We start from the raw sequence: 25,555 nt of genomic DNA on the forward strand, positions 1-25,555 counted from the left end.
TGGAGTTTGGTTCAGCCCCCTGCTGCCTTGGCTTGATTCTTGATAGTTTCATGTTTAGTAGGTCCGACTCATTGTTGGGTCACCCACCACACCAAAGGCTAAGATTAACATCACCTTTCCCGCATAGCACTGTCAGGGACTCTTTAGCGCAGAGATGCCAGTCTGACACAACACCCTCGCTACACCCTCTGTACAAGATGCTACCACCTGGCCTCTGGCATTCACTCAAAGTCTTGTGACTTTGGTTGCGGCGTGGAATGCCGGGAACTGCCACTACTTGTACACAACACATAAAGCCCTGAGTTGCTGGATACCAGTGCTCGCTCGTTGCCCCTGGCAGTCGGCGTGTCGCGAATTTGGTTGGGAAATGTGGGAAGTAACACTTGAATTCCAGTGGTCACTTGTACAGGACACGCATCCCCTCTGCTCAAGAACACAGGTAGATGAAAATGTGGAAACGCTTCACGAATTTGCGTGTCATCCTTGCGCAGGGGCCATGCTAATCTTCTCTGTATCGTTTCCAATTTGACATATGTGCTGCCTTAGCAAGCACACTGTCCTTAAGCGGGGTGATTGCCTTTTATACCCCTTGCTGGCGGAATGACCCCTTCAGGGCGGTCAAGGCCTGAGCAACGCAAATGCTGGGAGGCAATACTCTCAACTGTCACAAGAGCAAGGGGGATAGCTTTTTCTTGTTGATATCAAGGTCTTTGCAATTTGTATAAACTCCCTGGTATTTCCTATTGCATATCCATGCATGTTTAGTTCACAACAATAATAAGGCCACAATTGCCCTGAAAATTGGGAGGGGGCGGGGCTCAATTTTACTCTCAGGCTGTAGGCTGGACTTGGGCCCAAAACAATTCCCTCCTACGATGGACCCTAGGAAAACTGTGAGCCTCTCCAGCAGACTCGTGAGTGTCTCTTTGTGGAATCAGCTCCAGGAAAGGCCGCACCGGGTAAAGTTCTTCCTGAGGAATCTGTTTTCCCACTTGGGACATGGCCAGCTTTTTCTGTCGCCTGTCTTCAATGGCCAGTATGGGCTTGCCATGCCAGAGTTTTGTTGTAGGAGTCCCTGGTTTGGATTGAGAATTTGTTTGGAGTTTGGTTCAGCCCCCTGCTGCCTTGGCTTGATTCTTGATAGTTTCATGTTTAGTAGGTCCGACTCATTGTTGGGTCACCCACCACACCAAAGGCTAAGATTAACATCACCTTTCCCGCATAGCACTGTCAGGGACTCTTTAGCGCAGAGATGCCAGTCTGACACAACACCCTCGCTACACCCTCTGTACAAGATGCTACCACCTGGCCTCTGGCATTCACTCAAAGTCTTGTGACTTTGGTTGCGGCGTGGAATGCCGGGAACTGCCACTACTTGTACACAACACATAAAGCCCTGAGTTGCTGGATACCAGTGCTCGCTCGTTGCCCCTGGCAGTCGGCGTGTCGCGAATTTGGTTTGGAAATGTGGGAAGTAACACTTGAATTCCAGTGGTCACTTGTACAGGACACGCATCCCCTCTGCTCAAGAACACAGGTAGATGAAAATGTGGAAACGCTTCACGAATTTGCGTGTCATCCTTGCGCAGGGGCCATGCTAATCTTCTCTGTATCGTTTCCAATTTGACATATGTGCTGCCTTAGCAAGCACACTGTCCTTAAGCGGGGTGATTGCCTTTTATACCCCTTGCTGGCGGAATGACCCCTTCAGGGCGGTCAAGGCCTGAGCAACGCAAATGCTGGGAGGCAATACTCTCAACTGTCACAAGAGCAAGGGGGATAGCTTTTTCTTGTTGATATCAAGGTCTTTGCAATTTGTATAAACTCCCTGGTATTTCCTATTGCATATCCATGCATGTTTAGTTCACAACAATAATAAGGCCACAATTGCCCTGAAAATTGGGAGGGGGCGGGGCTCAATTTTACTCTCAGGCTGTAGGCTGGACTTGGGCCCAAAACAATTCCCTCCTACGATGGACCCTAGGAAAACTGTGAGCCTCTCCAGCAGACTCGTGAGTGTCTCTTTGTGGAATCAGCTCCAGGAAAGGCCGCACCGGGTAAAGTTCTTCCTGAGGAATCTGTTTTCCCACTTGGGACATGGCCAGCTTTTTCTGTCGCCTGTCTTCAATGGCCAGTATGGGCTTGCCATGCCAGAGTTTTGTTGTAGGAGTCCCTGGTTTGGATTGAGAATTTGTTTGGAGTTTGGTTCAGCCCCCTGCTGCCTTGGCTTGATTCTTGATAGTTTCATGTTTAGTAGGTCCGACTCATTGTTGGGTCACCCACCACACCAAAGGCTAAGATTAACATCACCTTTCCCGCTTAGCACTGTCAGGGACTCTTTAGCGCAGAGATGCCAGTCTGACACAACACCCTCGCTACACCCTCTGTACAAGATGCTACCACCTGGCCTCTGGCATTCACTCAAAGTCTTGTGACTTTGGTTGCGGCGTGGAATGCCGGGAACTGCCACTACTTGTACACAACACATAAAGCCCTGAGTTGCTGGATACCAGTGCTCGCTCGTTGCCCCTGGCAGTCGGCGTGTCGCGAATTTGGTTGGGAAATGTGGGAAGTAACACTTGAATTCCAGTGGTCACTTGTACAGGACACGCATCCCCTCTGCTCAAGAACACAGGTCGATGAAAATGTGGAAACGCTTCACGAATTTGCGTGTCATACTTGCGCAGGGGCCATGCTAATCTTCTCTGTATCGTTTCCAATTTGACATATGTGCTGCCTTAGCAAGCACACTGTCCTTAAGCGGGGTGATTGCTTTTTATACCCCTTGCTGGCGGAATGACCCCTTCAGGGCGGTCAAGGCCTGAGCAACGCAAATGCTGGGAGGCAATACTCTCAACTGTCACAAGAGCAAGGGGGATAGCTTTTTCTTGTTGATATCAAGGTCTTTGCAATTTGTATAAACTCCCTGGTATTTCCTATTGCATATCCATGCATGTTTAGTTCACAACAATAATAAGGCCACAATTGCCCTGAAAATTGGGAGGGGGCGGGGCTCAATTTTACTCTCAGGCTGTAGGCTGGACTTGGGCCCAAAACAATTCCCTCCTACGATGGACCCTAGGAAAACTGTGAGCCTCTCCAGCAGACTCGTGAGTGTCTCTTTGTGGAATCAGCTCCAGGAAAGGCCGCACCGGGTAAAGTTCTTCCTGAGGAATCTGTTTTCCCACTTGGGACATGGCCAGCTTTTTCTGTCGTCTGTCTTCAATGGCCAGTATGGGCTTGCCATGCCAGAGTTTTGTTGTAGGAGTCCCTGGTTTGGATTGAGAATTTGTTTGGAGTTTGGTTCAGCCCCCTGCTGCCTTGGCTTGATTCTTGATAGTTTCATGTTTAGTAGGTCCGACTCATTGTTGGGTCACCCACCACACCAAAGGCTAAGATTAACATCACCTTTCCCGCATAGCACTGTCAGGGACTCTTTAGCGCAGAGATGCCAGTCTGACACAACACCCTCGCTACACCCTCTGTACAAGATGCTACCACCTGGCCTCTGGCATTCACTCAAAGTCTTGTGACTTTGGTTGCGGCGTGGAATGCCGGGAACTGCCACTACTTGTACACAACACATAAAGCCCTGAGTTGCTGGATACCAGTGCTCGCTCGTTGCCCCTGGCAGTCGGCGTGTCGCGAATTTGGTTGGGAAATGTGGGAAGTAACACTTGAATTCCAGTGGTCACTTGTACAGGACACGCATCCCCTCTGCTCAAGAACACAGGTAGATGAAAATGTGGAAACGCTTCACGAATTTGCGTGTCATCCTTGCGCAGGGGCCATGCTAATCTTCTCTGTATCGTTTCCAATTTGACATATGTGCTGCCTTAGCAAGCACACTGTCCTTAAGCGGGGTGATTGCCTTTTATACCCCTTGCTGGCGGAATGACCCCTTCAGGGCGGTCAAGGCCTGAGCAACGCAAATGCTGGGAGGCAATACTCTCAACTGTCACAAGAGCAAGGGGGATAGCTTTTTCTTGTTGATATCAAGGTCTTTGCAATTTGTATAAACTCCCTGGTATTTCCTATTGCATATCCATGCATGTTTAGTTCACAACAATAGTAAGGCCACAATTGCCCTGAAAATTGGGAGGGGGCGGGGCTCAATTTTACTCTCAGGCTGTAGGCTGGACTTGGGCCCAAAACAATTCCCTCCTACGATGGACCCTAGGAAAACTGTGAGCCTCTCCAGCAGACTCGTGAGTGTCTCTTTGTGGAATCAGCTCCAGGAAAGGCCGCACCGGGTAAAGTTCTTCCTGAGGAATCTGTTTTCCCACTTGGGACATGGCCAGCTTTTTCTGTCGTCTGTCTTCAATGGCCAGTATGGGCTTGCCATGCCAGAGTTTTGTTGTAGGAGTCCCTGGTTTGGATTGAGAATTTGTTTGGAGTTTGGTTCAGCCCCCTGCTGCCTTGGCTTGATTCTTGATAGTTTCATGTTTAGTAGGTCCGACTCATTGTTGGGTCACCCACCACACCAAAGGCTAAGATTAACATCACCTTTCCCGCATAGCACTGTCAGGGACTCTTTAGCGCAGAGATGCCAGTCTGACACAACACCCTCGCTACACCCTCTGTACAAGATGCTACCACCTGGCCTCTGGCATTCACTCAAAGTCTTGTGACTTTGGTTGCGGCGTGGAATGCCGGGAACTGCCACTACTTGTACACAACACATAAAGCCCTGAGTTGCTGGATACCAGTGCTCGCTCGTTGCCCCTGGCAGTCGGCGTGTCGCGAATTTGGTTGGGAAATGTGGGAAGTAACACTTGAATTCCAGTGGTCACTTGTACAGGACACGCATCCCCTCTGCTCAAGAACACAGGTAGATGAAAATGTGGAAACGCTTCACGAATTTGCGTGTCATCCTTGCGCAGGGGCCATGCTAATCTTCTCTGTATCGTTTCCAATTTGACATATGTGCTGCCTTAGCAAGCACACTGTCCTTAAGCGGGGTGATTGCCTTTTATACCCCTTGCTGGCGGAATGACCCCTTCAGGGCGGTCAAGGCCTGAGCAACGCAAATGCTGGGAGGCAATACTCTCAACTGTCACAAGAGCAAGGGGGATAGCTTTTTCTTGATGATATCAAGGTCTTTGCAATTTGTATAAACTCCCTGGTATTTCCTATTGCATATCCATGCATGTTTAGTTCACAACAATAGTAAGGCCACAATTGCCCTGAAAATTGGGAGGGGGCGGGGCTCAATTTTACTCTCAGGCTGTAGGCTGGACTTGGGCCCAAAACAATTCCCTCCTACGATGGACCCTAGGAAAACTGTGAGCCTCTCCAGCAGACTCGTGAGTGTCTCTTTGTGGAATCAGCTCCAGGAAAGGCCGCACCGGGTAAAGTTCTTCCTGAGGAATCTGTTTTCCCACTTGGGACATGGCCAGCTTTTTCTGTCGTCTGTCTTCAATGGCCAGTATGGGCTTGCCATGCCAGAGTTTTGTTGTAGGAGTCCCTGGTTTGGATTGAGAATTTGTTTGGAGTTTGGTTCAGCCCCCTGCTGCCTTGGCTTGATTCTTGATAGTTTCATGTTTAGTAGGTCCGACTCATTGTTGGGTCACCCACCACACCAAAGGCTAAGATTAACATCACCTTTCCCGCATAGCACTGTCAGGGACTCTTTAGCGCAGAGATGCCAGTCTGACACAACACCCTCGCTACACCCTCTGTACAAGATGCTACCACCTGGCCTCTGGCATTCACTCAAAGTCTTGTGACTTTGGTTGCGGCGTGGAATGCCGGGAACTGCCACTACTTGTACACAACACATAAAGCCCTGAGTTGCTGGATACCAGTGCTCGCTCGTTGCCCCTGGCAGTCGGCGTGTCGCGAATTTGGTTGGGAAATGTGGGAAGTAACACTTGAATTCCAGTGGTCACTTGTACAGGACACGCATCCCCTCTGCTCAAGAACACAGGTAGATGAAAATGTGGAAACGCTTCACGAATTTGCGTGTCATCCTTGCGCAGGGGCCATGCTAATCTTCTCTGTATCGTTTCCAATTTGACATATGTGCTGCCTTAGCAAGCACACTGTCCTTAAGCGGGGTGATTGCCTTTTATACCCCTTGCTGGCGGAATGACCCCTTCAGGGCGGTCAAGGCCTGAGCAACGCAAATGCTGGGAGGCAATACTCTCAACTGTCACAAGAGCAAGGGGGATAGCTTTTTCTTGTTGATATCAAGGTCTTTGCAATTTGTATAAACTCCCTGGTATTTCCTATTGCATATCCATGCATGTTTAGTTCACAACAATAATAAGGCCACAATTGCCCTGAAAATTGGGAGGGGGCGGGGCTCAATTTTACTCTCAGGCTGTAGGCTGGACTTGGGCCCAAAACAATTCCCTCCTACGATGGACCCTAGGAAAACTGTGAGCCTCTCCAGCAGACTCGTGAGTGTCTCTTTGTGGAATCAGCTCCAGGAAAGGCCGCACCGGGTAAAGTTCTTCCTGAGGAATCTGTTTTCCCACTTGGGACATGGCCAGCTTTTTCTGTCGCCTGTCTTCAATGGCCAGTATGGGCTTGCCATGCCAGAGTTTTGTTGTAGGAGTCCCTGGTTTGGATTGAGAATTTGTTTGGAGTTTGGTTCAGCCCCCTGCTGCCTTGGCTTGATTCTTGATAGTTTCATGTTTAGTAGGTCCGACTCATTGTTGGGTCACCCACCACACCAAAGGCTAAGATTAACATCACCTTTCCCGCATAGCACTGTCAGGGACTCTTTAGCGCAGAGATGCCAGTCTGACACAACACCCTCGCTACACCCTCTGTACAAGATGCTACCACCTGGCCTCTGGCATTCACTCAAAGTCTTGTGACTTTGGTTGCGGCGTGGAATGCCGGGAACTGCCACTACTTGTACACAACACATAAAGCCCTGAGTTGCTGGATACCAGTGCTCGCTCGTTGCCCCTGGCAGTCGGCGTGTCGCGAATTTGGTTGGGAAATGTGGGAAGTAACACTTAAATTCCAGTGGTCACTTGTACAGGACTCGCATCCCCTCTGCTCAAGAACACAGGTAGATGAAAATGTGGAAGCGCTTCACGAATTTGCGTGTCATCCTTGCGCAGGGGCCATGCTAATCTTCTCTGTATCGTTTCCAATTTGACATATGTGCTGCCTTAGCAAGCACACTGTCCTTCAGCGGGGTGATTGCCTTTTATACCCCTTGCTGGCGGAATGACCCCTTCAGGGCGGTCAAGGCCTGAGCAACGCAAATGCTGGGAGGCAATACTCTCAACTGTCACAAGAGCAAGGGGGATAGCTTTTTCTTGTTGATATCAAGGTCTTTGCAATTTGTATAAACTCCCTGGTATTTCCTATTGCATATCCATGCATGTTTAGTTCACAACAATAGTAAGGCCACAATTGCCCTGAAAATTGGGAGGGGGCGGGGCTCAATTTTACTCTCAGGCTGTAGGCTGGACTTGGGCCCAAAACAATTCCCTCCTACGATGGACCCTAGGAAAACTGTGAGCCTCTCCAGCAGACTCGTGAGTGTCTCTTTGTGGAATCAGCTCCAGGAAAGGCCGCACCGGGTAAAGTTCTTCCTGAGGAATCTGTTTTCCCACTTGGGACATGGCCAGCTTTTTCTGTCGTCTGTCTTCAATGGCCAGTATGGGCTTGCCATGCCAGAGTTTTGTTGTAGGAGTCCCTGGTTTGGATTGAGAATTTGTTTGGAGTTTGGTTCAGCCCCCTGCTGCCTTGGCTTGATTCTTGATAGTTTCATGTTTAGTAGGTCCGACTCATTGTTGGGTCACCCACCACACCAAAGGCTAAGATTAACATCACCTTTCCCGCATAGCACTGTCAGGGACTCTTTAGCGCAGAGATGCCAGTCTGACACAACACCCTCGCTACACCCTCTGTACAAGATGCTACCACCTGGCCTCTGGCATTCACTCAAAGTCTTGTGACTTTGGTTACGGCGTGGAATGCCGGGAACTGCCACTACTTGTACACAACACATAAAGCCCTGAGTTGCTGGATACCAGTGCTCGCTCGTTGCCCCTGGCAGTCGGCGTGTCGCGAATTTGGTTGGGAAATGTGGGAAGTAACACTTGAATTCCAGTGGTCACTTGTACAGGACACGCATCCCCTCTGCTCAAGAACACAGGTAGATGAAAATGTGGAAACGCTTCACGAATTTGCGTGTCATCCTTGCGCAGGGGCCATGCTAATCTTCTCTGTATCGTTTCCAATTTGACATATGTGCTGCCTTAGCAAGCACACTGTCCTTAAGCGGGGTGATTGCCTTTTATACCCCTTGCTGGCGGAATGACCCCTTCAGGGCGGTCAAGGCCTGAGCAACGCAAATGCTGGGAGGCAATACTCTCAACTGTCACAAGAGCAAGGGGGATAGCTTTTTCTTGTTGATATCAAGGTCTTTGCAATTTGTATAAACTCCCTGGTATTTCCTATTGCATATCCATGCATGTTTAGTTCACAACAATAATAAGGCCACAATTGCCCTGAAAATTGGGAGGGGGCGGGGCTCAATTTTACTCTCAGGCTGTAGGCTGGACTTGGGCCCAAAACAATTCCCTCCTACGATGGACCCTAGGAAAACTGTGAGCCTCTCCAGCAGACTCGTGAGTGTCTCTTTGTGGAATCAGCTCCAGGAAAGGCCGCACCGGGTAAAGTTCTTCCTGAGGAATCTGTTTTCCCACTTGGGACATGGCCAGCTTTTTCTGTCGCCTGTCTTCAATGGCCAGTATGGGCTTGCCATGCCAGAGTTTTGTTGTAGGAGTCCCTGGTTTGGATTGAGAATTTGTTTGGAGTTTGGTTCAGCCCCCTGCTGCCTTGGCTTGATTCTTGATAGTTTCATGTTTAGTAGGTCCGACTCATTGTTGGGTCACCCACCACACCAAAGGCTAAGATTAACATCACCTTTCCCGCATAGCACTGTCAGGGACTCTTTAGCGCAGAGATGCCAGTCTGACACAACACCCTCGCTACACCCTCTGTACAAGATGCTACCACCTGGCCTCTGGCATTCACTCAAAGTCTTGTGACTTTGGTTGCGGCGTGGAATGCCGGGAACTGCCACTACTTGTACACAACACATAAAGCCCTGAGTTGCTGGATACCAGTGCTCGCTCGTTGCCCCTGGCAGTCGGCGTGTCGCGAATTTGGTTTGGAAATGTGGGAAGTAACACTTGAATTCCAGTGGTCACTTGTACAGGACACGCATCCCCTCTGCTCAAGAACACAGGTAGATGAAAATGTGGAAACGCTTCACGAATTTGCGTGTCATCCTTGCGCAGGGGCCATGCTAATCTTCTCTGTATCGTTTCCAATTTGACATATGTGCTGCCTTAGCAAGCACACTGTCCTTAAGCGGGGTGATTGCCTTTTATACCCCTTGCTGGCGGAATGACCCCTTCAGGGCGGTCAAGGCCTGAGCAACGCAAATGCTGGGAGGCAATACTCTCAACTGTCACAAGAGCAAGGGGGATAGCTTTTTCTTGTTGATATCAAGGTCTTTGCAATTTGTATAAACTCCCTGGTATTTCCTATTGCATATCCATGCATGTTTAGTTCACAACAATAATAAGGCCACAATTGCCCTGAAAATTGGGAGGGGGCGGGGCTCAATTTTACTCTCAGGCTGTAGGCTGGACTTGGGCCCAAAACAATTCCCTCCTACGATGGACCCTAGGAAAACTGTGAGCCTCTCCAGCAGACTCGTGAGTGTCTCTTTGTGGAATCAGCTCCAGGAAAGGCCGCACCGGGTAAAGTTCTTCCTGAGGAATGTGTTTTCCCACTTTGGACATGGCCAGCTTTTTCTGTCGCCTGTCTTCAATGGCCAGTATGGGCTTGCCATGCCAGAGTTTTGTTGTAGGAGTCCCTGGTTTGGATTGAGAATTTGTTTGGAGTTTGGTTCAGCCCCCTGCTGCCTTGGCTTGATTCTTGATAGTTTCATGTTTAGTAGGTCCGACTCATTGTTGGGTCACCCACCACACCAAAGGCTAAGATTAACATCACCTTTCCCGCTTAGCACTGTCAGGGACTCTTTAGCGCAGAGATGCCAGTCTGACACAACACCCTCGCTACACCCTCTGTACAAGATGCTACCACCTGGCCTCTGGCATTCACTCAAAGTCTTGTGACTTTGGTTGCGGCGTGGAATGCCGGGAACTGCCACTACTTGTACACAACACATAAAGCCCTGAGTTGCTGGATACCAGTGCTCGCTCGTTGCCCCTGGCAGTCGGCGTGTCGCGAATTTGGTTGGGAAATGTGGGAAGTAACACTTGAATTCCAGTGGTCACTTGTACAGGACACGCATCCCCTCTGCTCAAGAACACAGGTAGATGAAAATGTGGAAACGCTTCACGAATTTGCGTGTCATACTTGCGCAGGGGCCATGCTAATCTTCTCTGTATCGTTTCCAATTTGACATATGTGCTGCCTTAGCAAGCACACTGTCCTTAAGCGGGGTGATTGCTTTTTATACCCCTTGCTGGCGGAATGACCCCTTCAGGGCGGTCAAGGCCTGAGCAACGCAAATGCTGGGAGGCAATACTCTCAACTGTCACAAGAGCAAGGGGGATAGCTTTTTCTTGTTGATATCAAGGTCTTTGCAATTTGTATAAACTCCCTGGTATTTCCTATTGCATATCCATGCATGTTTAGTTCACAACAATAATAAGGCCACAATTGCCCTGAAAATTGGGAGGGGGCGGGGCTCAATTTTACTCTCAGGCTGTAGGCTGGACTTGGGCCCAAAACAATTCCCTCCTACGATGGACCCTAGGAAAACTGTGAGCCTCTCCAGCAGACTCGTGAGTGTCTCTTTGTGGAATCAGCTCCAGGAAAGGCCGCACCGGGTAAAGTTCTTCCTGAGGAATCTGTTTTCCCACTTGGGACATGGCCAGCTTTTTCTGTCGTCTGTCTTCAATGGCCAGTATGGGCTTGCCATGCCAGAGTTTTGTTGTAGGAGTCCCTGGTTTGGATTGAGAATTTGTTTGGAGTTTGGTTCAGCCCCCTGCTGCCTTGGCTTGATTCTTGATAGTTTCATGTTTAGTAGGTCCGACTCATTGTTGGGTCACCCACCACACCAAAGGCTAAGATTAACATCACCTTTCCCGCATAGCACTGTCAGGGACTCTTTAGCGCAGAGATGCCAGTCTGACACAACACCCTCGCTACACCCTCTGTACAAGATGCTACCACCTGGCCTCTGGCATTCACTCAAAGTCTTGTGACTTTGGTTGCGGCGTGGAATGCCGGGAACTGCCACTACTTGTACACAACACATAAAGCCCTGAGTTGCTGGATACCAGTGCTCGCTCGTTGCCCCTGGCAGTCGGCGTGTCGCGAATTTGGTTGGGAAATGTGGGAAGTAACACTTGAATTCCAGTGGTCACTTGTACAGGACACGCATCCCCTCTGCTCAAGAACACAGGTAGATGAAAATGTGGAAACGCTTCACGAATTTGCGTGTCATCCTTGCGCAGGGGCCATGCTAATCTTCTCTGTATCGTTTCCAATTTGACATATGTGCTGCCTTAGCAAGCACACTGTCCTTAAGCGGGGTGATTGCCTTTTATACCCCTTGCTGGCGGAATGACCCCTTCAGGGCGGTCAAGGCCTGAGCAACGCAAATGCTGGGAGGCAATACTCTCAACTGTCACAAGAGCAAGGGGGATAGCTTTTTCTTGTTGATATCAAGGTCTTTGCAATTTGTATAAACTCCCTGGTATTTCCTATTGCATATCCATGCATGTTTAGTTCACAACAATAGTAAGGCCACAATTGCCCTGAAAATTGGGAGGGGGCGGGGCTCAATTTTACTCTCAGGCTGTAGGCTGGACTTGGGCCCAAAACAATTCCCTCCTACGATGGACCCTAGGAAAACTGTGAGCCTCTCCAGCAGACTCGTGAGTGTCTCTTTGTGGAATCAGCTCCAGGAAAGGCCGCACCGGGTAAAGTTCTTCCTGAGGAATCTGTTTTCCCACTTGGGACATGGCCAGCTTTTTCTGTCGTCTGTCTTCAATGGCCAGTATGGGCTTGCCATGCCAGAGTTTTGTTGTAGGAGTCCCTGGTTTGGATTGAGAATTTGTTTGGAGTTTGGTTCAGCCCCCTGCTGCCTTGGCTTGATTCTTGATAGTTTCATGTTTAGTAGGTCCGACTCATTGTTGGGTCACCCACCACACCAAAGGCTAAGATTAACATCACCTTTCCCGCATAGCACTGTCAGGGACTCTTTAGCGCAGAGATGCCAGTCTGACACAACACCCTCGCTACACCCTCTGTACAAGATGCTACCACCTGGCCTCTGGCATTCACTCAAAGTCTTGTGACTTTGGTTGCGGCGTGGAATGCCGGGAACTGCCACTACTTGTACACAACACATAAAGCCCTGAGTTGCTGGATACCAGTGCTCGCTCGTTGCCCCTGGCAGTCGGCGTGTCGCGAATTTGGTTGGGAAATGTGGGAAGTAACACTTGAATTCCAGTGGTCACTTGTACAGGACACGCATCCCCTCTGCTCAAGAACACAGGTAGATGAAAATGTGGAATCGCTTCACGAATTTGCGTGTCATCCTTGCGCAGGGGCCATGCTAATCTTCTCTGTATCGTTTCCAATTTGACATATGTGCTGCCTTAGCAAGCACACTGTCCTTAAGCGGGGTGATTGCCTTTTATACCCCTTGCTGGCGGAATGACCCCTTCAGGGCGGTCAAGGCCTGAGCAACGCAAATGCTGGGAGGCAATACTCTCAACTGTCACAAGAGCAAGGGGGATAGCTTTTTCTTGTTGATATCAAGGTCTTTGCAATTTGTATAAACTCCCTGGTATTTCCTATTGCATATCCATGCATGTTTAGTTCACAACAATAGTAAGGCCACAATTGCCCTGAAAATTGGGAGGGGGCGGGGCTCAATTTTACTCTCAGGCTGTAGGCTGGACTTGGGCCCAAAACAATTCCCTCCTACGATGGACCCTAGGAAAACTGTGAGCCTCTCCAGCAGACTCGTGAGTGTCTCTTTGTGGAATCAGCTCCAGGAAAGGCCGCACCGGGTAAAGTTCTTCCTGAGGAATCTGTTTTCCCACTTGGGACATGGCCAGCTTTTTCTGTCGTCTGTCTTCAATGGCCAGTATGGGCTTGCCATGCCAGAGTTTTGTTGTAGGAGTCCCTGGTTTGGATTGAGAATTTGTTTGGAGTTTGGTTCAGCCCCCTGCTGCCTTGGCTTGATTCTTGATAGTTTCATGTTTAGTAGGTCCGACTCATTGTTGGGTCACCCACCACACCAAAGGCTAAGATTAACATCACCTTTCCCGCATAGCACTGTCAGGGACTCTTTAGCGCAGAGATGCCAGTCTGACACAACACCCTCGCTACACCCTCTGTACAAGATGCTACCACCTGGCCTCTGGCATTCACTCAAAGTCTTGTGACTTTGGTTGCGGCGTGGAATGCCGGGAACTGCCACTACTTGTACACAACACATAAAGCCCTGAGTTGCTGGATACCAGTGCTCGCTCGTTGCCCCTGGCAGTCGGCGTGTCGCGAATTTGGTTGGGAAATGTGGGAAGTAACACTTGAATTCCAGTGGTCACTTGTACAGGACACGCATCCCCTCTGCTCAAGAACACAGGTAGATGAAAATGTGGAAACGCTTCACGAATTTGCGTGTCATCCTTGCGCAGGGGCCATGCTAATCTTCTCTGTATCGTTTCCAATTTGACATATGTGCTGCCTTAGCAAGCACACTGTCCTTAAGCGGGGTGATTGCCTTTTATACCCCTTGCTGGCGGAATGACCCCTTCAGGGCGATCAAGGCCTGAGCAACGCAAATGCTGGGAGGCAATACTCTCAACTGTCACAAGAGCAAGGGGGATAGCTTTTTCTTGGTGATATCAAGGTCTTTGCAATTTGTATAAACTCCCTGGTATTTCCTATTGCATATCCATGCATGTTTAGTTCACAACAATAATAAGGCCACAATTGCCCTGAAAATTGGGAGGGGGCGGGGCTCAATTTTACTCTCAGGCTGTAGGCTGGACTTGGGCCCAAAACAATTCCCTCCTACGATGGACCCTAGGAAAACTGTGAGCCTCTCCAGCAGACTCGTGAGTGTCTCTTTGTGGAATCAGCTCCAGGAAAGGCCGCACCGGGTAAAGTTCTTCCTGAGGAATCTGTTTTCCCACTTGGGACATGGCCAGCTTTTTCTGTCGTCTGTCTTCAATGGCCAGTATGGGCTTGCCATGCCAGAGTTTTGTTGTAGGAGTCCCTGGTTTGGATTGAGAATTTGTTTGGAGTTTGGTTCAGCCCCCTGCTGCCTTGGCTTGATTCTTGATAGTTTCATGTTTAGTAGGTCCGACTCATTGTTGGGTCACCCACCACACCAAAGGCTAAGATTAACATCACCTTTCCCGCATAGCACTGTCAGGGACTCTTTAGCGCAGAGATGCCAGTCTGACACAACACCCTCGCTACACCCTCTGTACAAGATGCTACCACCTGGCCTCTGGCATTCACTCAAAGTCTTGTGACTTTGGTTGCGGCGTGGAATGCCGGGAACTGCCACTACTTGTACACAACACATAAAGCCCTGAGTTGCTGGATACCAGTGCTCGCTCGTTGCCCCTGGCAGTCGGCGTGTCGCGAATTTGGTTGGGAAATGTGGGAAGTAACACTTGAATTCCAGTGGTCACTTGTACAGGACACGCATCCCCTCTGCTCAAGAACACAGGTAGATGAAAATGTGGAAACGCTTCACGAATTTGCGTGTCATCCTTGCGCAGGGGCCATGCTAATCTTCTCTGTATCGTTTCCAATTTGACATATGTGCTGCCTTAGCAAGCACACTGTCCTTAAGCGGGGTGATTGCCTTTTATACCCCTTGCTGGCGGAATGACCCCTTCAGGGCGGTCAAGGCCTGAGCAACGCAAATGCTGGGAGGCAATACTCTCAACTGTCACAAGAGCAAGGGGGGTAGCTTTTTCTTGTTGATATCAAGGTCTTTGCAATTTGTATAAACTCCCTGGTATTTCCTATTGCATATCCATGCATGTTTAGTTCACAACAATAATAAGGCCACAATTGCCCTGAAAATTGGGAGGGGGCGGGGCTCAATTTTACTCTCAGGCTGTAGGCTGGACTTGGGCCCAAAACAATTCCTTCCTACGATGGACCCTAGGAAAACTGTGAGCCTCTCCAGCAGACTCGTGAGTGTCTCTTTGTGGAATCAGCTCCAGGAAAGGCCGCACCGGGTAAAGTTCTTCCTGAGGAATCTGTTTTCCCACTTGGGACATGGCCAGCTTTTTCTGTCGTCTGTCTTCAATGGCCAGTATGGGCTTGCCATGCCAGAGTTTTGTTGTAGGAGTCCCTGGTTTGGATTGAGAATTTGTTTGGAGTTTGGTTCAGCCCCCTGCTGCCTTGGCTTGATTCTTGATAGTTTCATGTTTAGTAGGTCCGACTCATTGTTGGGTCACCCACCACACCAAAGGCTAAGATTAACATCACCTTTCCCGCATAGCACTGTCAGGGACTCTTTAGCGCAGAGATGCCAGTCTGACACAACACCCTCGCTACACCCTCTGTACAAGATGCTACCACCTGGCCTCTGGCATTCACTCAAAGTCTTGTGACTTTGGTTGCGGCGTGGAATGCCGGGAACTGCCACTACTTGTACACAACACATAAAGCCCTGAGTTGCTGGATACCAGTGCTCGCTCGTTGCCCCTGGCAGTCGGCGTGTTGCGAATTTGGTTGGGAAATGTGGGAAGTAACACTTGAATTCCAGTGGTCACTTGTACAGGACACGCATCCCCTCTGCTCAAGAACACAGGTAGATGAAAATGTGGAAACGCTTCAAGAATTTGCGTGTCATCCTTGCGCAGGGGCCATGCTAATCTTCTCTGTATCGTTTCCAATTTGACATATGTGCTGCCTTAGCAAGCACACTGTCCTTAAGCGGGGTGATTGCCTTTTATACCCCTTGCTGGCGGAATGACCCCTTCAGGGCGGTCAAGGCCTGAGCAACGCAAATGCTGGGAGGCAATACTCTCAACTGTCACAAGAGCAAGGGGATAGCTTTTTCTTGTTGATATCAAGGTCTTTGCAATTTGTATAAACTCCCTGGTATTTCCTATTGCATATCCATGCATGTTTAGTTCACAACAATAATAAGGCCACAATTGCCCTGAAAATTGGGAGGGGGCGGGGCTCAATTTTACTCTCAGGCTGTAGGCTGGACTTGGGCCCAAAACAATTCCTTCCTACGATGGACCCTAGGAAAACTGTGAGCCTCTCCAGCAGACTCGTGAGTGTCTCTTTGTGGAATCAGCTCCACGAAAGGCCGCACCGGGTAAAGTTCTTCCTGAGGAATCTGTTTTCCCACTTGGGACATGGCCAGCTTTTTCTGTCGTCTGTCTTCAATGGCCAGTATGGGCTTGCCATGCCAGAGTTTTGTTGTAGGAGTCCCTGGTTTGGATTGAGAATTTGTTTGGAGTTTGGTTCAGCCCCCTGCTGCCTTGGCTTGATTCTTGATAGTTTCATGTTTAGTAGGTCCGACTCATTGTTGGGTCACCCACCACACCAAAGGCTAAGATTAACATCACCTTTCCCGCATAGCACTGTCAGGGACTCTTTAGCGCAGAGATGCCAGTCTGACACAACACCCTCGCTACACCCTCTGTACAAGATGCTACCACCTGGCCTCTGGCATTCACTCAAAGTCTTGTGACTTTGGTTGCGGCGTGGAATGCCGGGAACTGCCACTACTTGTACACAACACATAAAGCCCTGAGTTGCTGGATACCAGTGCTCGCTCGTTGCCCCTGGCAGTCGGCGTGTCGCGAATTTGGTTGGGAAATGTGGGAAGTAACACTTGAATTCCAGTGGTCACTTGTACAGGACACGCATCCCCTCTGCTCAAGAACACAGGTAGATGAAAATGTGGAAACGCTTCACGAATTTGCGTGTCATCCTTGCGCAGGGGCCATGCTAATCTTCTCTGTATCGTTTCCAATTTGACATATGTGCTGCCTTAGCAAGCACACTGTCCTTAAGCGGGGTGATTGCCTTTTATACCCCTTGCTGGCGGAATGACCCCTTCAGGGCGGTCAAGGCCTGAGCAACGCAAATGCTGGGAGGCAATACTCTCAACTGTCACAAGAGCAAGGGGGATAGCTTTTTCTTGTTGATATCAAGGTCTTTGCAATTTGTATAAACTCCCTGGTATTTCCTATTGCATATCCATGCATGTTTAGTTCACAACAATAATAAGGCCACAATTGCCCTGAAAATTGGGAGGGGGCGGGGCTCAATTTTACTCTCAGGCTGTAGGCTGGACTTGGGCCCAAAACAATTCCCTCCTACGATGGACCCTAGGAAAACTGTGAGCCTCTCCAGCAGACTCGTGAGTGTCTCTTTGTGGAATCAGCTCCAGGAAAGGCCGCACCGGGTAAAGTTCTTCCTGAGGAATCTGTTTTCCCACTTGGGACATGGCCAGCTTTTTCTGTCGCCTGTCTTCAATGGCCAGTATGGGCTTGCCATGCCAGAGTTTTGTTGTAGGAGTCCCTGGTTTGGATTGAGAATTTGTTTGGAGTTTGGTTCAGCCCCCTGCTGCCTTGGCTTGATTCTTGATAGTTTCATGTTTAGTAGGTCCGACTCATTGTTGGGTCACCCACCACACCAAAGGCTAAGATTAACATCACCTTTCCCGCATAGCACTGTCAGGGACTCTTTAGCGCAGAGATGCCAGTCTGACACAACACCCTCGCTACACCCTCTGTACAAGATGCTACCACCTGGCCTCTGGCATTCACTCAAAGTCTTGTGACTTTGGTTGCGGCGTGGAATGCCGGGAACTGCCACTACTTGTACACAACACATAAAGCCCTGAGTTGCTGGATACCAGTGCTCGCTCGTTGCCCCTGGCAGTCGGCGTGTTGCGAATTTGGTTGGGAAATGTGGGAAGTAACACTTGAATTCCAGTGGTCACTTGTACAGGACACGCATCCCCTCTGCTCAAGAACACAGGTAGATGAAAATGTGGAAACGCTTCACGAATTTGCGTGTCATCCTTGCGCAGGGGCCATGCTAATCTTCTCTGTATCGTTTCCAATTTGACATATGTGCTGCCTTAGCAAGCACACTGTCCTTAAGCGGGGTGATTGCCTTTTATACCCCTTGCTGGCGGAATGACCCCTTCAGGGCGGTCAAGGCCTGAGCAACGCAAATGCTGGGAGGCAATACTCTCAACTGTCACAAGAGCAAGGGGATAGCTTTTTCTTGTTGATATCAAGGTCTTTGCAATTTGTATAAACTCCCTGGTATTTCCTATTGCATATCCATGCATGTTTAGTTCACAACAATAATAAGGCCACAATTGCCCTGAAAATTGGGAGGGGGCGGGGCTCAATTTTACTCTCAGGCTGTAGGCTGGACTTGGGCCCAAAACAATTCCTTCCTACGATGGACCCTAGGAAAACTGTGAGCCTCTCCAGCAGACTCGTGAGTGTCTCTTTGTGGAATCAGCTCCAGGAAAGGCCGCACCGGGTAAAGTTCTTCCTGAGGAATCTGTTTTCCCACTTGGGACATGGCCAGCTTTTTCTGTCGCCTGTCTTCAATGGCCAGTATGGGCTTGCCATGCCAGAGTTTTGTTGTAGGAGTCCCTGGTTTGGATTGAGAATTTGTTTGGAGTTTGGTTCAGCCCCCTGCTGCCTTGGCTTGATTCTTGATAGTTTCATGTTTAGTAGGTCCGACTCATTGTTGGGTCACCCACCACACCAAAGGCTAAGATTAACATCACCTTTCCCGCATAGCACTGTCAGGGACTCTTTAGCGCAGAGATGCCAGTCTGACACAACACCCTCGCTACACCCTCTGTACAAGATGCTACCACCTGGCCTCTGGCATTCACTCAAAGTCTTGTGACTTTGGTTGCGGCGTGGAATGCCGGGAACTGCCACTACTTGTACACAACACATAAAGCCCTGAGTTGCTGGATACCAGTGCTCGCTCGTTGCCCCTGGCAGTCGGCGTGTTGCGAATTTGGTTGGGAAATGTGGGAAGTAACACTTGAATTCCAGTGGTCACTTGTACAGGACACGCATCCCCTCTGCTCAAGAACACAGGTAGATGAAAATGTGGAAACGCTTCACGAATTTGCGTGTCATCCTTGCGCAGGGGCCATGCTAATCTTCTCTGTATCGTTTCCAATTTGACATATGTGCTGCCTTAGCAAGCACACTGTCCTTAAGCGGGGTGATTGCCTTTTATACCCCTTGCTGGCGGAATGACCCCTTCAGGGCGGTCAAGGCCTGAGCAACGCAAATGCTGGGAGGCAATACTCTCAACTGTCACAAGAGCAAGGGGGGTAGCTTTTTCTTGTTGATATCAAGGTCTTTGCAATTTGTATAAACTCCCTGGTATTTCCTATTGCATATCCATGCATGTTTAGTTCACAACAATAATAAGGCCACAATTGCCCTGAAAATTGGGAGGGGGCGGGGCTCAATTTTACTCTCAGGCTGTAGGCTGGACTTGGGCCCAAAACAATTCCCTCCTACGATGGACCCTAGGAAAACTGTGAGCCTCTCCAGCAGACTCGTGAGTGTCTCTTTGTGGAATCAGCTCCAGGAAAGGCCGCACCGGGTAAAGTTCTTCCTGAGGAATCTGTTTTCCCACTTGGGACATGGCCAGCTTTTTCTGTCGCCTGTCTTCAATGGCCAGTATGGGCTTGCCATGCCAGAGTTTTGTTGTAGGAGTCCCTGGTTTGGATTGAGAATTTGTTTGGAGTTTGGTTCAGCCCCCTGCTGCCTTGGCTTGATTCTTGATAGTTTCATGTTTAGTAGGTCCGACTCATTGTTGGGTCACCCACCACACCAAAGGCTAAGATTAACATCACCTTTCCCGCATAGCACTGTCAGGGACTCTTTAGCGCAGAGATGCCAGTCTGACACAACACCCTCGCTACACCCTCTGTACAAGATGCTACCACCTGGCCTCTGGCATTCACTCAAAGTCTTGTGACTTTGGTTGCGGCGTGGAATGCCGGGAACTGCCACTACTTGTACACAACACATAAAGCCCTGAGTTGCTGGATACCAGTGCTCGCTCGTTGCCCCTGGCAGTCGGCGTGTCGCGAATTTGGTTGGGAAATGTGGGAAGTAACACTTGAATTCCAGTGGTCACTTGTACAGGACACGCATCCCCTCTGCTCAAGAACACAGGTAGATGAAAATGTGGAAACGCTTCACGAATTTGCGTGTCATCCTTGCGCAGGGGCCATGCTAATCTTCTCTGTATCGTTTCCAATTTGACATATGTGCTGCCTTAGCAAGCACACTGTCCTTAAGCGGGGTGATTGCCTTTTATACCCCTTGCTGGCGGAATGACCCCTTCAGGGTGGTCAAGGCCTGAGCAACGCAAATGCTGGGAGGCAATACTCTCAACTGTCACAAGAGCAAGGGGGATAGCTTTTTCTTGTTGATATCAAGGTCTTTGCAATTTGTATAAACTCCCTGGTATTTCCTATTGCATATCCATGCATGTTTAGTTCACAACAATAATAAGGCCACAATTGCCCTGAAAATTGGGAGGGGGCGGGGCTCAATTTTACTCTCAGGCTGTAGGCTGGACTTGGGCCCAAAACAATTCCCTCCTACGATGGACCCTAGGAAAACTGTGAGCCTCTCCAGCAGACTCGTGAGTGTCTCTTTGTGGAATCAGCTCCAGGAAAGGCCGCACCGGGTAAAGTTCTTCCTGAGGAATCTGTTTTCCCACTTGGGACATGGCCAGCTTTTTCTGTCGCCTGTCTTCAATGGCCAGTATGGGCTTGCCATGCCAGAGTTTTGTTGTAGGAGTCCCTGGTTTGGATTGAGAATTTGTTTGGAGTTTGGTTCAGCCCCCTGCTGCCTTGGCTTGATTCTTGATAGTTTCATGTTTAGTAGGTCCGACTCATTGTTGGGTCACCCACCACACCAAAGGCTAAGATTAACATCACCTTTCCCGCATAGCACTGTCAGGGACTCTTTAGCGCAGAGATGCCAGTCTGACACAACACCCTCGCTACACCCTCTGTACAAGATGCTACCACCTGGCCTCTGGCATTCACTCAAAGTCTTGTGACTTTGGTTGCGGCGTGGAATGCCGGGAACTGCCACTACTTGTACACAACACATAAAGCCCTGAGTTGCTGGATACCAGTGCTCGCTCGTTGCCCCTGGCAGTCGGCGTGTTGCGAATTTGGTTGGGAAATGTGGGAAGTAACACTTGAATTCCAGTGGTCACTTGTACAGGACACGCATCCCCTCTGCTCAAGAACACAGGTAGATGAAAATGTGGAAACGCTTCACGAATTTGCGTGTCATCCTTGCGCAGGGGCCATGCTAATCTTCTCTGTATCGTTTCCAATTTGACATATGTGCTGCCTTAGCAAGCACACTGTCCTTAAGCGGGGTGATTGCCTTTTATACCCCTTGCTGGCGGAATGACCCCTTCAGGGCGGTCAAGGCCTGAGCAACGCAAATGCTGGGAGGCAATACTCTCAACTGTCACAAGAGCAAGGGGGGTAGCTTTTTCTTGTTGATATCAAGGTCTTTGCAATTTGTATAAACTCCCTGGTATTTCCTATTGCATATCCATGCATGTTTAGTTCACAACAATAATAAGGCCACAATTGCCCTGAAAATTGGGAGGGGGCGGGGCTCAATTTTACTCTCAGGCTGTAGGCTGGACTTGGGCCCAAAACAATTCCCTCCTACGATGGACCCTAGGAAAACTGTGAGCCTCTCCAGCAGACTCGTGAGTGTCTCTTTGTGGAATCAGCTCCAGGAAAGGCCGCACCGGGTAAAGTTCTTCCTGAGGAATCTGTTTTCCCACTTGGGACATGGCCAGCTTTTTCTGTCGCCTGTCTTCAATGGCCAGTATGGGCTTGCCATGCCAGAGTTTTGTTGTAGGAGTCCCTGGTTTGGATTGAGAATTTGTTTGGAGTTTGGTTCAGCCCCCTGCTGCCTTGGCTTGATTCTTGATAGTTTCATGTTTAGTAGGTCCGACTCATTGTTGGGTCACCCACCACACCAAAGGCTAAGATTAACATCACCTTTCCCGCATAGCACTGTCAGGGACTCTTTAGCGCAGAGATGCCAGTCTGACACAACACCCTCGCTACACCCTCTGTACAAGATGCTACCACCTGGCCTCTGGCATTCACTCAAAGTCTTGTGACTTTGGTTGCGGCGTGGAATGCCGGGAACTGCCACTACTTGTACACAACACATAAAGCCCTGAGTTGCTGGATACCAGTGCTCGCTCGTTGCCCCTGGCAGTCGGCGTGTCGCGAATTTGGTTGGGAAATGTGGGAAGTAACACTTGAATTCCAGTGGTCACTTGTACAGGACACGCATCCCCTCTGCTCAAGAACACAGGTAGATGAAAATGTGGAAACGCTTCACGAATTTGCGTGTCATCCTTGCGCAGGGGCCATGCTAATCTTCTCTGTATCGTTTCCAATTTGACATATGTGCTGCCTTAGCAAGCACACTGTCCTTAAGCGGGGTGATTGCCTTTTATACCCCTTGCTGGCGGAATGACCCCTTCAGGGTGGTCAAGGCCTGAGCAACGCAAATGCTGGGAGGCAATACTCTCAACTGTCACAAGAGCAAGGGGGATAGCTTTTTCTTGTTGATATCAAGGTCTTTGCAATTTGTATAAACTCCCTGGTATTTCCTATTGCATATCCATGCATGTTTAGTTCACAACAATAATAAGGCCACAATTGCCCTGAAAATTGGGAGGGGGCGGGGCTCAATTTTACTCTCAGGCTGTAGGCTGGACTTGGGCCCAAAACAATTCCCTCCTACGATGGACCCTAGGAAAACTGTGAGCCTCTCCAGCAGACTCGTGAGTGTCTCTTTGTGGAATCAGCTCCAGGAAAGGCCGCACCGGGTAAAGTTCTTCCTGAGGAATCTGTTTTCCCACTTGGGACATGGCCAGCTTTTTCTGTCGCCTGTCTTCAATGGCCAGTATGGGCTTGCCATGCCAGAGTTTTGTTGTAGGAGTCCCTGGTTTGGATTGAGAATTTGTTTGGAGTTTGGTTCAGCCCCCTGCTGCCTTGGCTTGATTCTTGATAGTTTCATGTTTAGTAGGTCCGACTCATTGTTGGGTCACCCACCACACCAAAGGCTAAGATTAACATCACCTTTCCCGCATAGCACTGTCAGGGACTCTTTAGCGCAGAGATGCCAGTCTGACACAACACCCTCGCTACACCCTCTGTACAAGATGCTACCACCTGGCCTCTGGCATTCACTCAAAGTCTTGTGACTTTGGTTGCGGCGTGGAATGCCGGGAACTGCCACTACTTGTACACAACACATAAAGCCCTGAGTTGCTGGATACCAGTGCTCGCTCGTTGCCCCTGGCAGTCGGCGTGTCGCGAATTTGGTTGGGAAATGTGGGAAGTAACACTTGAATTCCAGTGGTCACTTGTACAGGACACGCATCCCCTCTGCTCAAGAACACAGGTAGATGAAAATGTGGAAACGCTTCACGAATTTGCGTGTCATCCTTGCGCAGGGGCCATGCTAATCTTCTCTGTATCGTTTCCAATTTGACATATGTGCTGCCTTAGCAAGCACACTGTCCTTAAGCGGGGTGATTGCCTTTTATACCCCTTGCTGGCGGAATGACCCCTTCAGGGCGGTCAAGGCCTGAGCAACGCAAATGCTGGGAGGCAATACTCTCAACTGTCACAAGAGCAAGGGGGGTAGCTTTTTCTTGTTGATATCAAGGTCTTTGCAATTTGTATAAACTCCCTGGTATTTCCTATTGCATATCCATGCATGTTTAGTTCACAACAATAATAAGGCCACAATTGCCCTGAAAATTGGGAGGGGGCGGGGCTCAATTTTACTCTCAGGCTGTAGGCTGGACTTGGGCCCAAAACAATTCCCTCCTACGATGGACCCTAGGAAAACTGTGAGCCTCTCCAGCAGACTCGTGAGTGTCTCTTTGTGGAATCAGCTCCAGGAAAGGCCGCACCGGGTAAAGTTCTTCCTGAGGAATCTGTTTTCCCACTTGGGACATGGCCAGCTTTTTCTGTCGCCTGTCTTCAATGGCCAGTATGGGCTTGCCATGCCAGAGTTTTGTTGTAGGAGTCCCTGGTTTGGATTGAGAATTTGTTTGGAGTTTGGTTCAGCCCCCTGCTGCCTTGGCTTGATTCTTGATAGTTTCATGTTTAGTAGGTCCGACTCATTGTTGGGTCACCCACCACACCAAAGGCTAAGATTAACATCACCTTTCCCGCATAGCACTGTCAGGGACTCTTTAGCGCAGAGATGCCAGTCTGACACAACACCCTCGCTACACCCTCTGTACAAGATGCTACCACCTGGCCTCTGGCATTCACTCAAAGTCTTGTGACTTTGGTTGCGGCGTGGAATGCCGGGAACTGCCACTACTTGTACACAACACATAAAGCCCTGAGTTGCTGGATACCAGTGCTCGCTCGTTGCCCCTGGCAGTCGGCGTGTTGCGAATTTGGTTGGGAAATGTGGGAAGTAACACTTGAATTCCAGTGGTCACTTGTACAGGACACGCATCCCCTCTGCTCAAGAACACAGGTAGATGAAAATGTGGAAACGCTTCACGAATTTGCGTGTCATCCTTGCGCAGGGGCCATGCTAATCTTCTCTGTATCGTTTCCAATTTGACATATGTGCTGCCTTAGCAAGCACACTGTCCTTAAGCGGGGTGATTGCCTTTTATACCCCTTGCTGGCGGAATGACCCCTTCAGGGCGGTCAAGGCCTGAGCAACGCAAATGCTGGGAGGCAATACTCTCAACTGTCACAAGAGCAAGGGGATAGCTTTTTCTTGTTGATATCAAGGTCTTTGCAATTTGTATAAACTCCCTGGTATTTCCTATTGCATATCCATGCATGTTTAGTTCACAACAATAATAAGGCCACAATTGCCCTGAAAATTGGGAGGGGGCGGGGCTCAATTTTACTCTCAGGCTGTAGGCTGGACTTGGGCCCAAAACAATTCCTTCCTACGATGGACCCTAGGAAAACTGTGAGCCTCTCCAGCAGACTCGTGAGTGTCTCTTTGTGGAATCAGCTCCAGGAAAGGCCGCACCGGGTAAAGTTCTTCCTGAGGAATCTGTTTTCCCACTTGGGACATGGCCAGCTTTTTCTGTCGTCTGTCTTCAATGGCCAGTATGGGCTTGCCATGCCAGAGTTTTGTTGTAGGAGTCCCTGGTTTGGATTGAGAATTTGTTTGGAGTTTGGTTCAGCCCCCTGCTGCCTTGGCTTGATTCTTGATAGTTTCATGTTTAGTAGGTCCGACTCATTGTTGGGTCACCCACCACACCAAAGGCTAAGATTAACATCACCTTTCCCGCATAGCACTGTCAGGGACTCTTTAGCGCAGAGATGCCAGTCTGACACAACACCCTCGCTACACCCTCTGTACAAGATGCTACCACCTGGCCTCTGGCATTCACTCAAAGTCTTGTGACTTTGGTTGCGGCGTGGAATGCCGGGAACTGCCACTACTTGTACACAACACATAAAGCCCTGAGT

General features: G+C 49.6%; 23 non-coding genes across 23 annotated transcripts; all 23 read right to left on the reverse strand.

Annotated features, from left to right (window-relative positions):
• Positions 1 to 446: 446 nt before the first annotated feature.
• Positions 447 to 553, reverse strand: LOC131987315 (U6 spliceosomal RNA). The gene has a single exon (XR_009395781.1). It is a non-coding gene; the product is annotated as a U6 spliceosomal RNA (small nuclear RNA).
• Positions 554 to 1,544: 991 nt separating this feature from the next.
• On the reverse strand, positions 1,545 to 1,651 carry LOC131987316 (U6 spliceosomal RNA). Its single transcript, XR_009395782.1, has one exon. It is a non-coding gene; the product is annotated as a U6 spliceosomal RNA (small nuclear RNA).
• A 991-nt stretch (positions 1,652 to 2,642) lies between these two features.
• Positions 2,643 to 2,749, reverse strand: LOC131987290 (U6 spliceosomal RNA). The gene has a single exon (XR_009395759.1). It is a non-coding gene; the product is annotated as a U6 spliceosomal RNA (small nuclear RNA).
• A 991-nt stretch (positions 2,750 to 3,740) lies between these two features.
• Positions 3,741 to 3,847, reverse strand: LOC131987318 (U6 spliceosomal RNA). Its single transcript, XR_009395783.1, has one exon. It is a non-coding gene; the product is annotated as a U6 spliceosomal RNA (small nuclear RNA).
• A 991-nt stretch (positions 3,848 to 4,838) lies between these two features.
• On the reverse strand, positions 4,839 to 4,945 carry LOC131987319 (U6 spliceosomal RNA). The gene has a single exon (XR_009395784.1). It is a non-coding gene; the product is annotated as a U6 spliceosomal RNA (small nuclear RNA).
• A 991-nt stretch (positions 4,946 to 5,936) lies between these two features.
• Positions 5,937 to 6,043, reverse strand: LOC131987321 (U6 spliceosomal RNA). Its single transcript, XR_009395785.1, has one exon. It is a non-coding gene; the product is annotated as a U6 spliceosomal RNA (small nuclear RNA).
• A 991-nt stretch (positions 6,044 to 7,034) lies between these two features.
• On the reverse strand, positions 7,035 to 7,141 carry LOC131987356 (U6 spliceosomal RNA). Its single transcript, XR_009395818.1, has one exon. It is a non-coding gene; the product is annotated as a U6 spliceosomal RNA (small nuclear RNA).
• A 991-nt stretch (positions 7,142 to 8,132) lies between these two features.
• Positions 8,133 to 8,239, reverse strand: LOC131987322 (U6 spliceosomal RNA). The gene has a single exon (XR_009395786.1). It is a non-coding gene; the product is annotated as a U6 spliceosomal RNA (small nuclear RNA).
• A 991-nt stretch (positions 8,240 to 9,230) lies between these two features.
• On the reverse strand, positions 9,231 to 9,337 carry LOC131987323 (U6 spliceosomal RNA). The gene has a single exon (XR_009395787.1). It is a non-coding gene; the product is annotated as a U6 spliceosomal RNA (small nuclear RNA).
• A 991-nt stretch (positions 9,338 to 10,328) lies between these two features.
• LOC131987291 (U6 spliceosomal RNA) lies at positions 10,329 to 10,435 on the reverse strand. The gene has a single exon (XR_009395760.1). It is a non-coding gene; the product is annotated as a U6 spliceosomal RNA (small nuclear RNA).
• A 991-nt stretch (positions 10,436 to 11,426) lies between these two features.
• On the reverse strand, positions 11,427 to 11,533 carry LOC131987324 (U6 spliceosomal RNA). The gene has a single exon (XR_009395788.1). It is a non-coding gene; the product is annotated as a U6 spliceosomal RNA (small nuclear RNA).
• Positions 11,534 to 12,524: 991 nt separating this feature from the next.
• On the reverse strand, positions 12,525 to 12,631 carry LOC131987357 (U6 spliceosomal RNA). The gene has a single exon (XR_009395819.1). It is a non-coding gene; the product is annotated as a U6 spliceosomal RNA (small nuclear RNA).
• Positions 12,632 to 13,622: 991 nt separating this feature from the next.
• Positions 13,623 to 13,729, reverse strand: LOC131987325 (U6 spliceosomal RNA). The gene has a single exon (XR_009395789.1). It is a non-coding gene; the product is annotated as a U6 spliceosomal RNA (small nuclear RNA).
• A 991-nt stretch (positions 13,730 to 14,720) lies between these two features.
• Positions 14,721 to 14,827, reverse strand: LOC131987326 (U6 spliceosomal RNA). Its single transcript, XR_009395790.1, has one exon. It is a non-coding gene; the product is annotated as a U6 spliceosomal RNA (small nuclear RNA).
• Positions 14,828 to 15,818: 991 nt separating this feature from the next.
• On the reverse strand, positions 15,819 to 15,925 carry LOC131987288 (U6 spliceosomal RNA). The gene has a single exon (XR_009395757.1). It is a non-coding gene; the product is annotated as a U6 spliceosomal RNA (small nuclear RNA).
• A 990-nt stretch (positions 15,926 to 16,915) lies between these two features.
• LOC131987327 (U6 spliceosomal RNA) lies at positions 16,916 to 17,022 on the reverse strand. Its single transcript, XR_009395791.1, has one exon. It is a non-coding gene; the product is annotated as a U6 spliceosomal RNA (small nuclear RNA).
• Positions 17,023 to 18,013: 991 nt separating this feature from the next.
• On the reverse strand, positions 18,014 to 18,120 carry LOC131987328 (U6 spliceosomal RNA). Its single transcript, XR_009395792.1, has one exon. It is a non-coding gene; the product is annotated as a U6 spliceosomal RNA (small nuclear RNA).
• Positions 18,121 to 19,110: 990 nt separating this feature from the next.
• LOC131987330 (U6 spliceosomal RNA) lies at positions 19,111 to 19,217 on the reverse strand. The gene has a single exon (XR_009395794.1). It is a non-coding gene; the product is annotated as a U6 spliceosomal RNA (small nuclear RNA).
• A 991-nt stretch (positions 19,218 to 20,208) lies between these two features.
• On the reverse strand, positions 20,209 to 20,315 carry LOC131987331 (U6 spliceosomal RNA). Its single transcript, XR_009395795.1, has one exon. It is a non-coding gene; the product is annotated as a U6 spliceosomal RNA (small nuclear RNA).
• Positions 20,316 to 21,306: 991 nt separating this feature from the next.
• On the reverse strand, positions 21,307 to 21,413 carry LOC131987332 (U6 spliceosomal RNA). Its single transcript, XR_009395796.1, has one exon. It is a non-coding gene; the product is annotated as a U6 spliceosomal RNA (small nuclear RNA).
• Positions 21,414 to 22,404: 991 nt separating this feature from the next.
• On the reverse strand, positions 22,405 to 22,511 carry LOC131987333 (U6 spliceosomal RNA). Its single transcript, XR_009395797.1, has one exon. It is a non-coding gene; the product is annotated as a U6 spliceosomal RNA (small nuclear RNA).
• Positions 22,512 to 23,502: 991 nt separating this feature from the next.
• On the reverse strand, positions 23,503 to 23,609 carry LOC131987334 (U6 spliceosomal RNA). The gene has a single exon (XR_009395798.1). It is a non-coding gene; the product is annotated as a U6 spliceosomal RNA (small nuclear RNA).
• Positions 23,610 to 24,600: 991 nt separating this feature from the next.
• LOC131987335 (U6 spliceosomal RNA) lies at positions 24,601 to 24,707 on the reverse strand. Its single transcript, XR_009395799.1, has one exon. It is a non-coding gene; the product is annotated as a U6 spliceosomal RNA (small nuclear RNA).
• Positions 24,708 to 25,555: the final 848 nt, after the last annotated feature.

This window comes from Centropristis striata, chromosome 15 (genome assembly GCF_030273125.1).
Source record: "Centropristis striata isolate RG_2023a ecotype Rhode Island chromosome 15, C.striata_1.0, whole genome shotgun sequence".
Taxonomy (NCBI): domain Eukaryota; kingdom Metazoa; phylum Chordata; class Actinopteri; order Perciformes; family Serranidae; genus Centropristis; species Centropristis striata.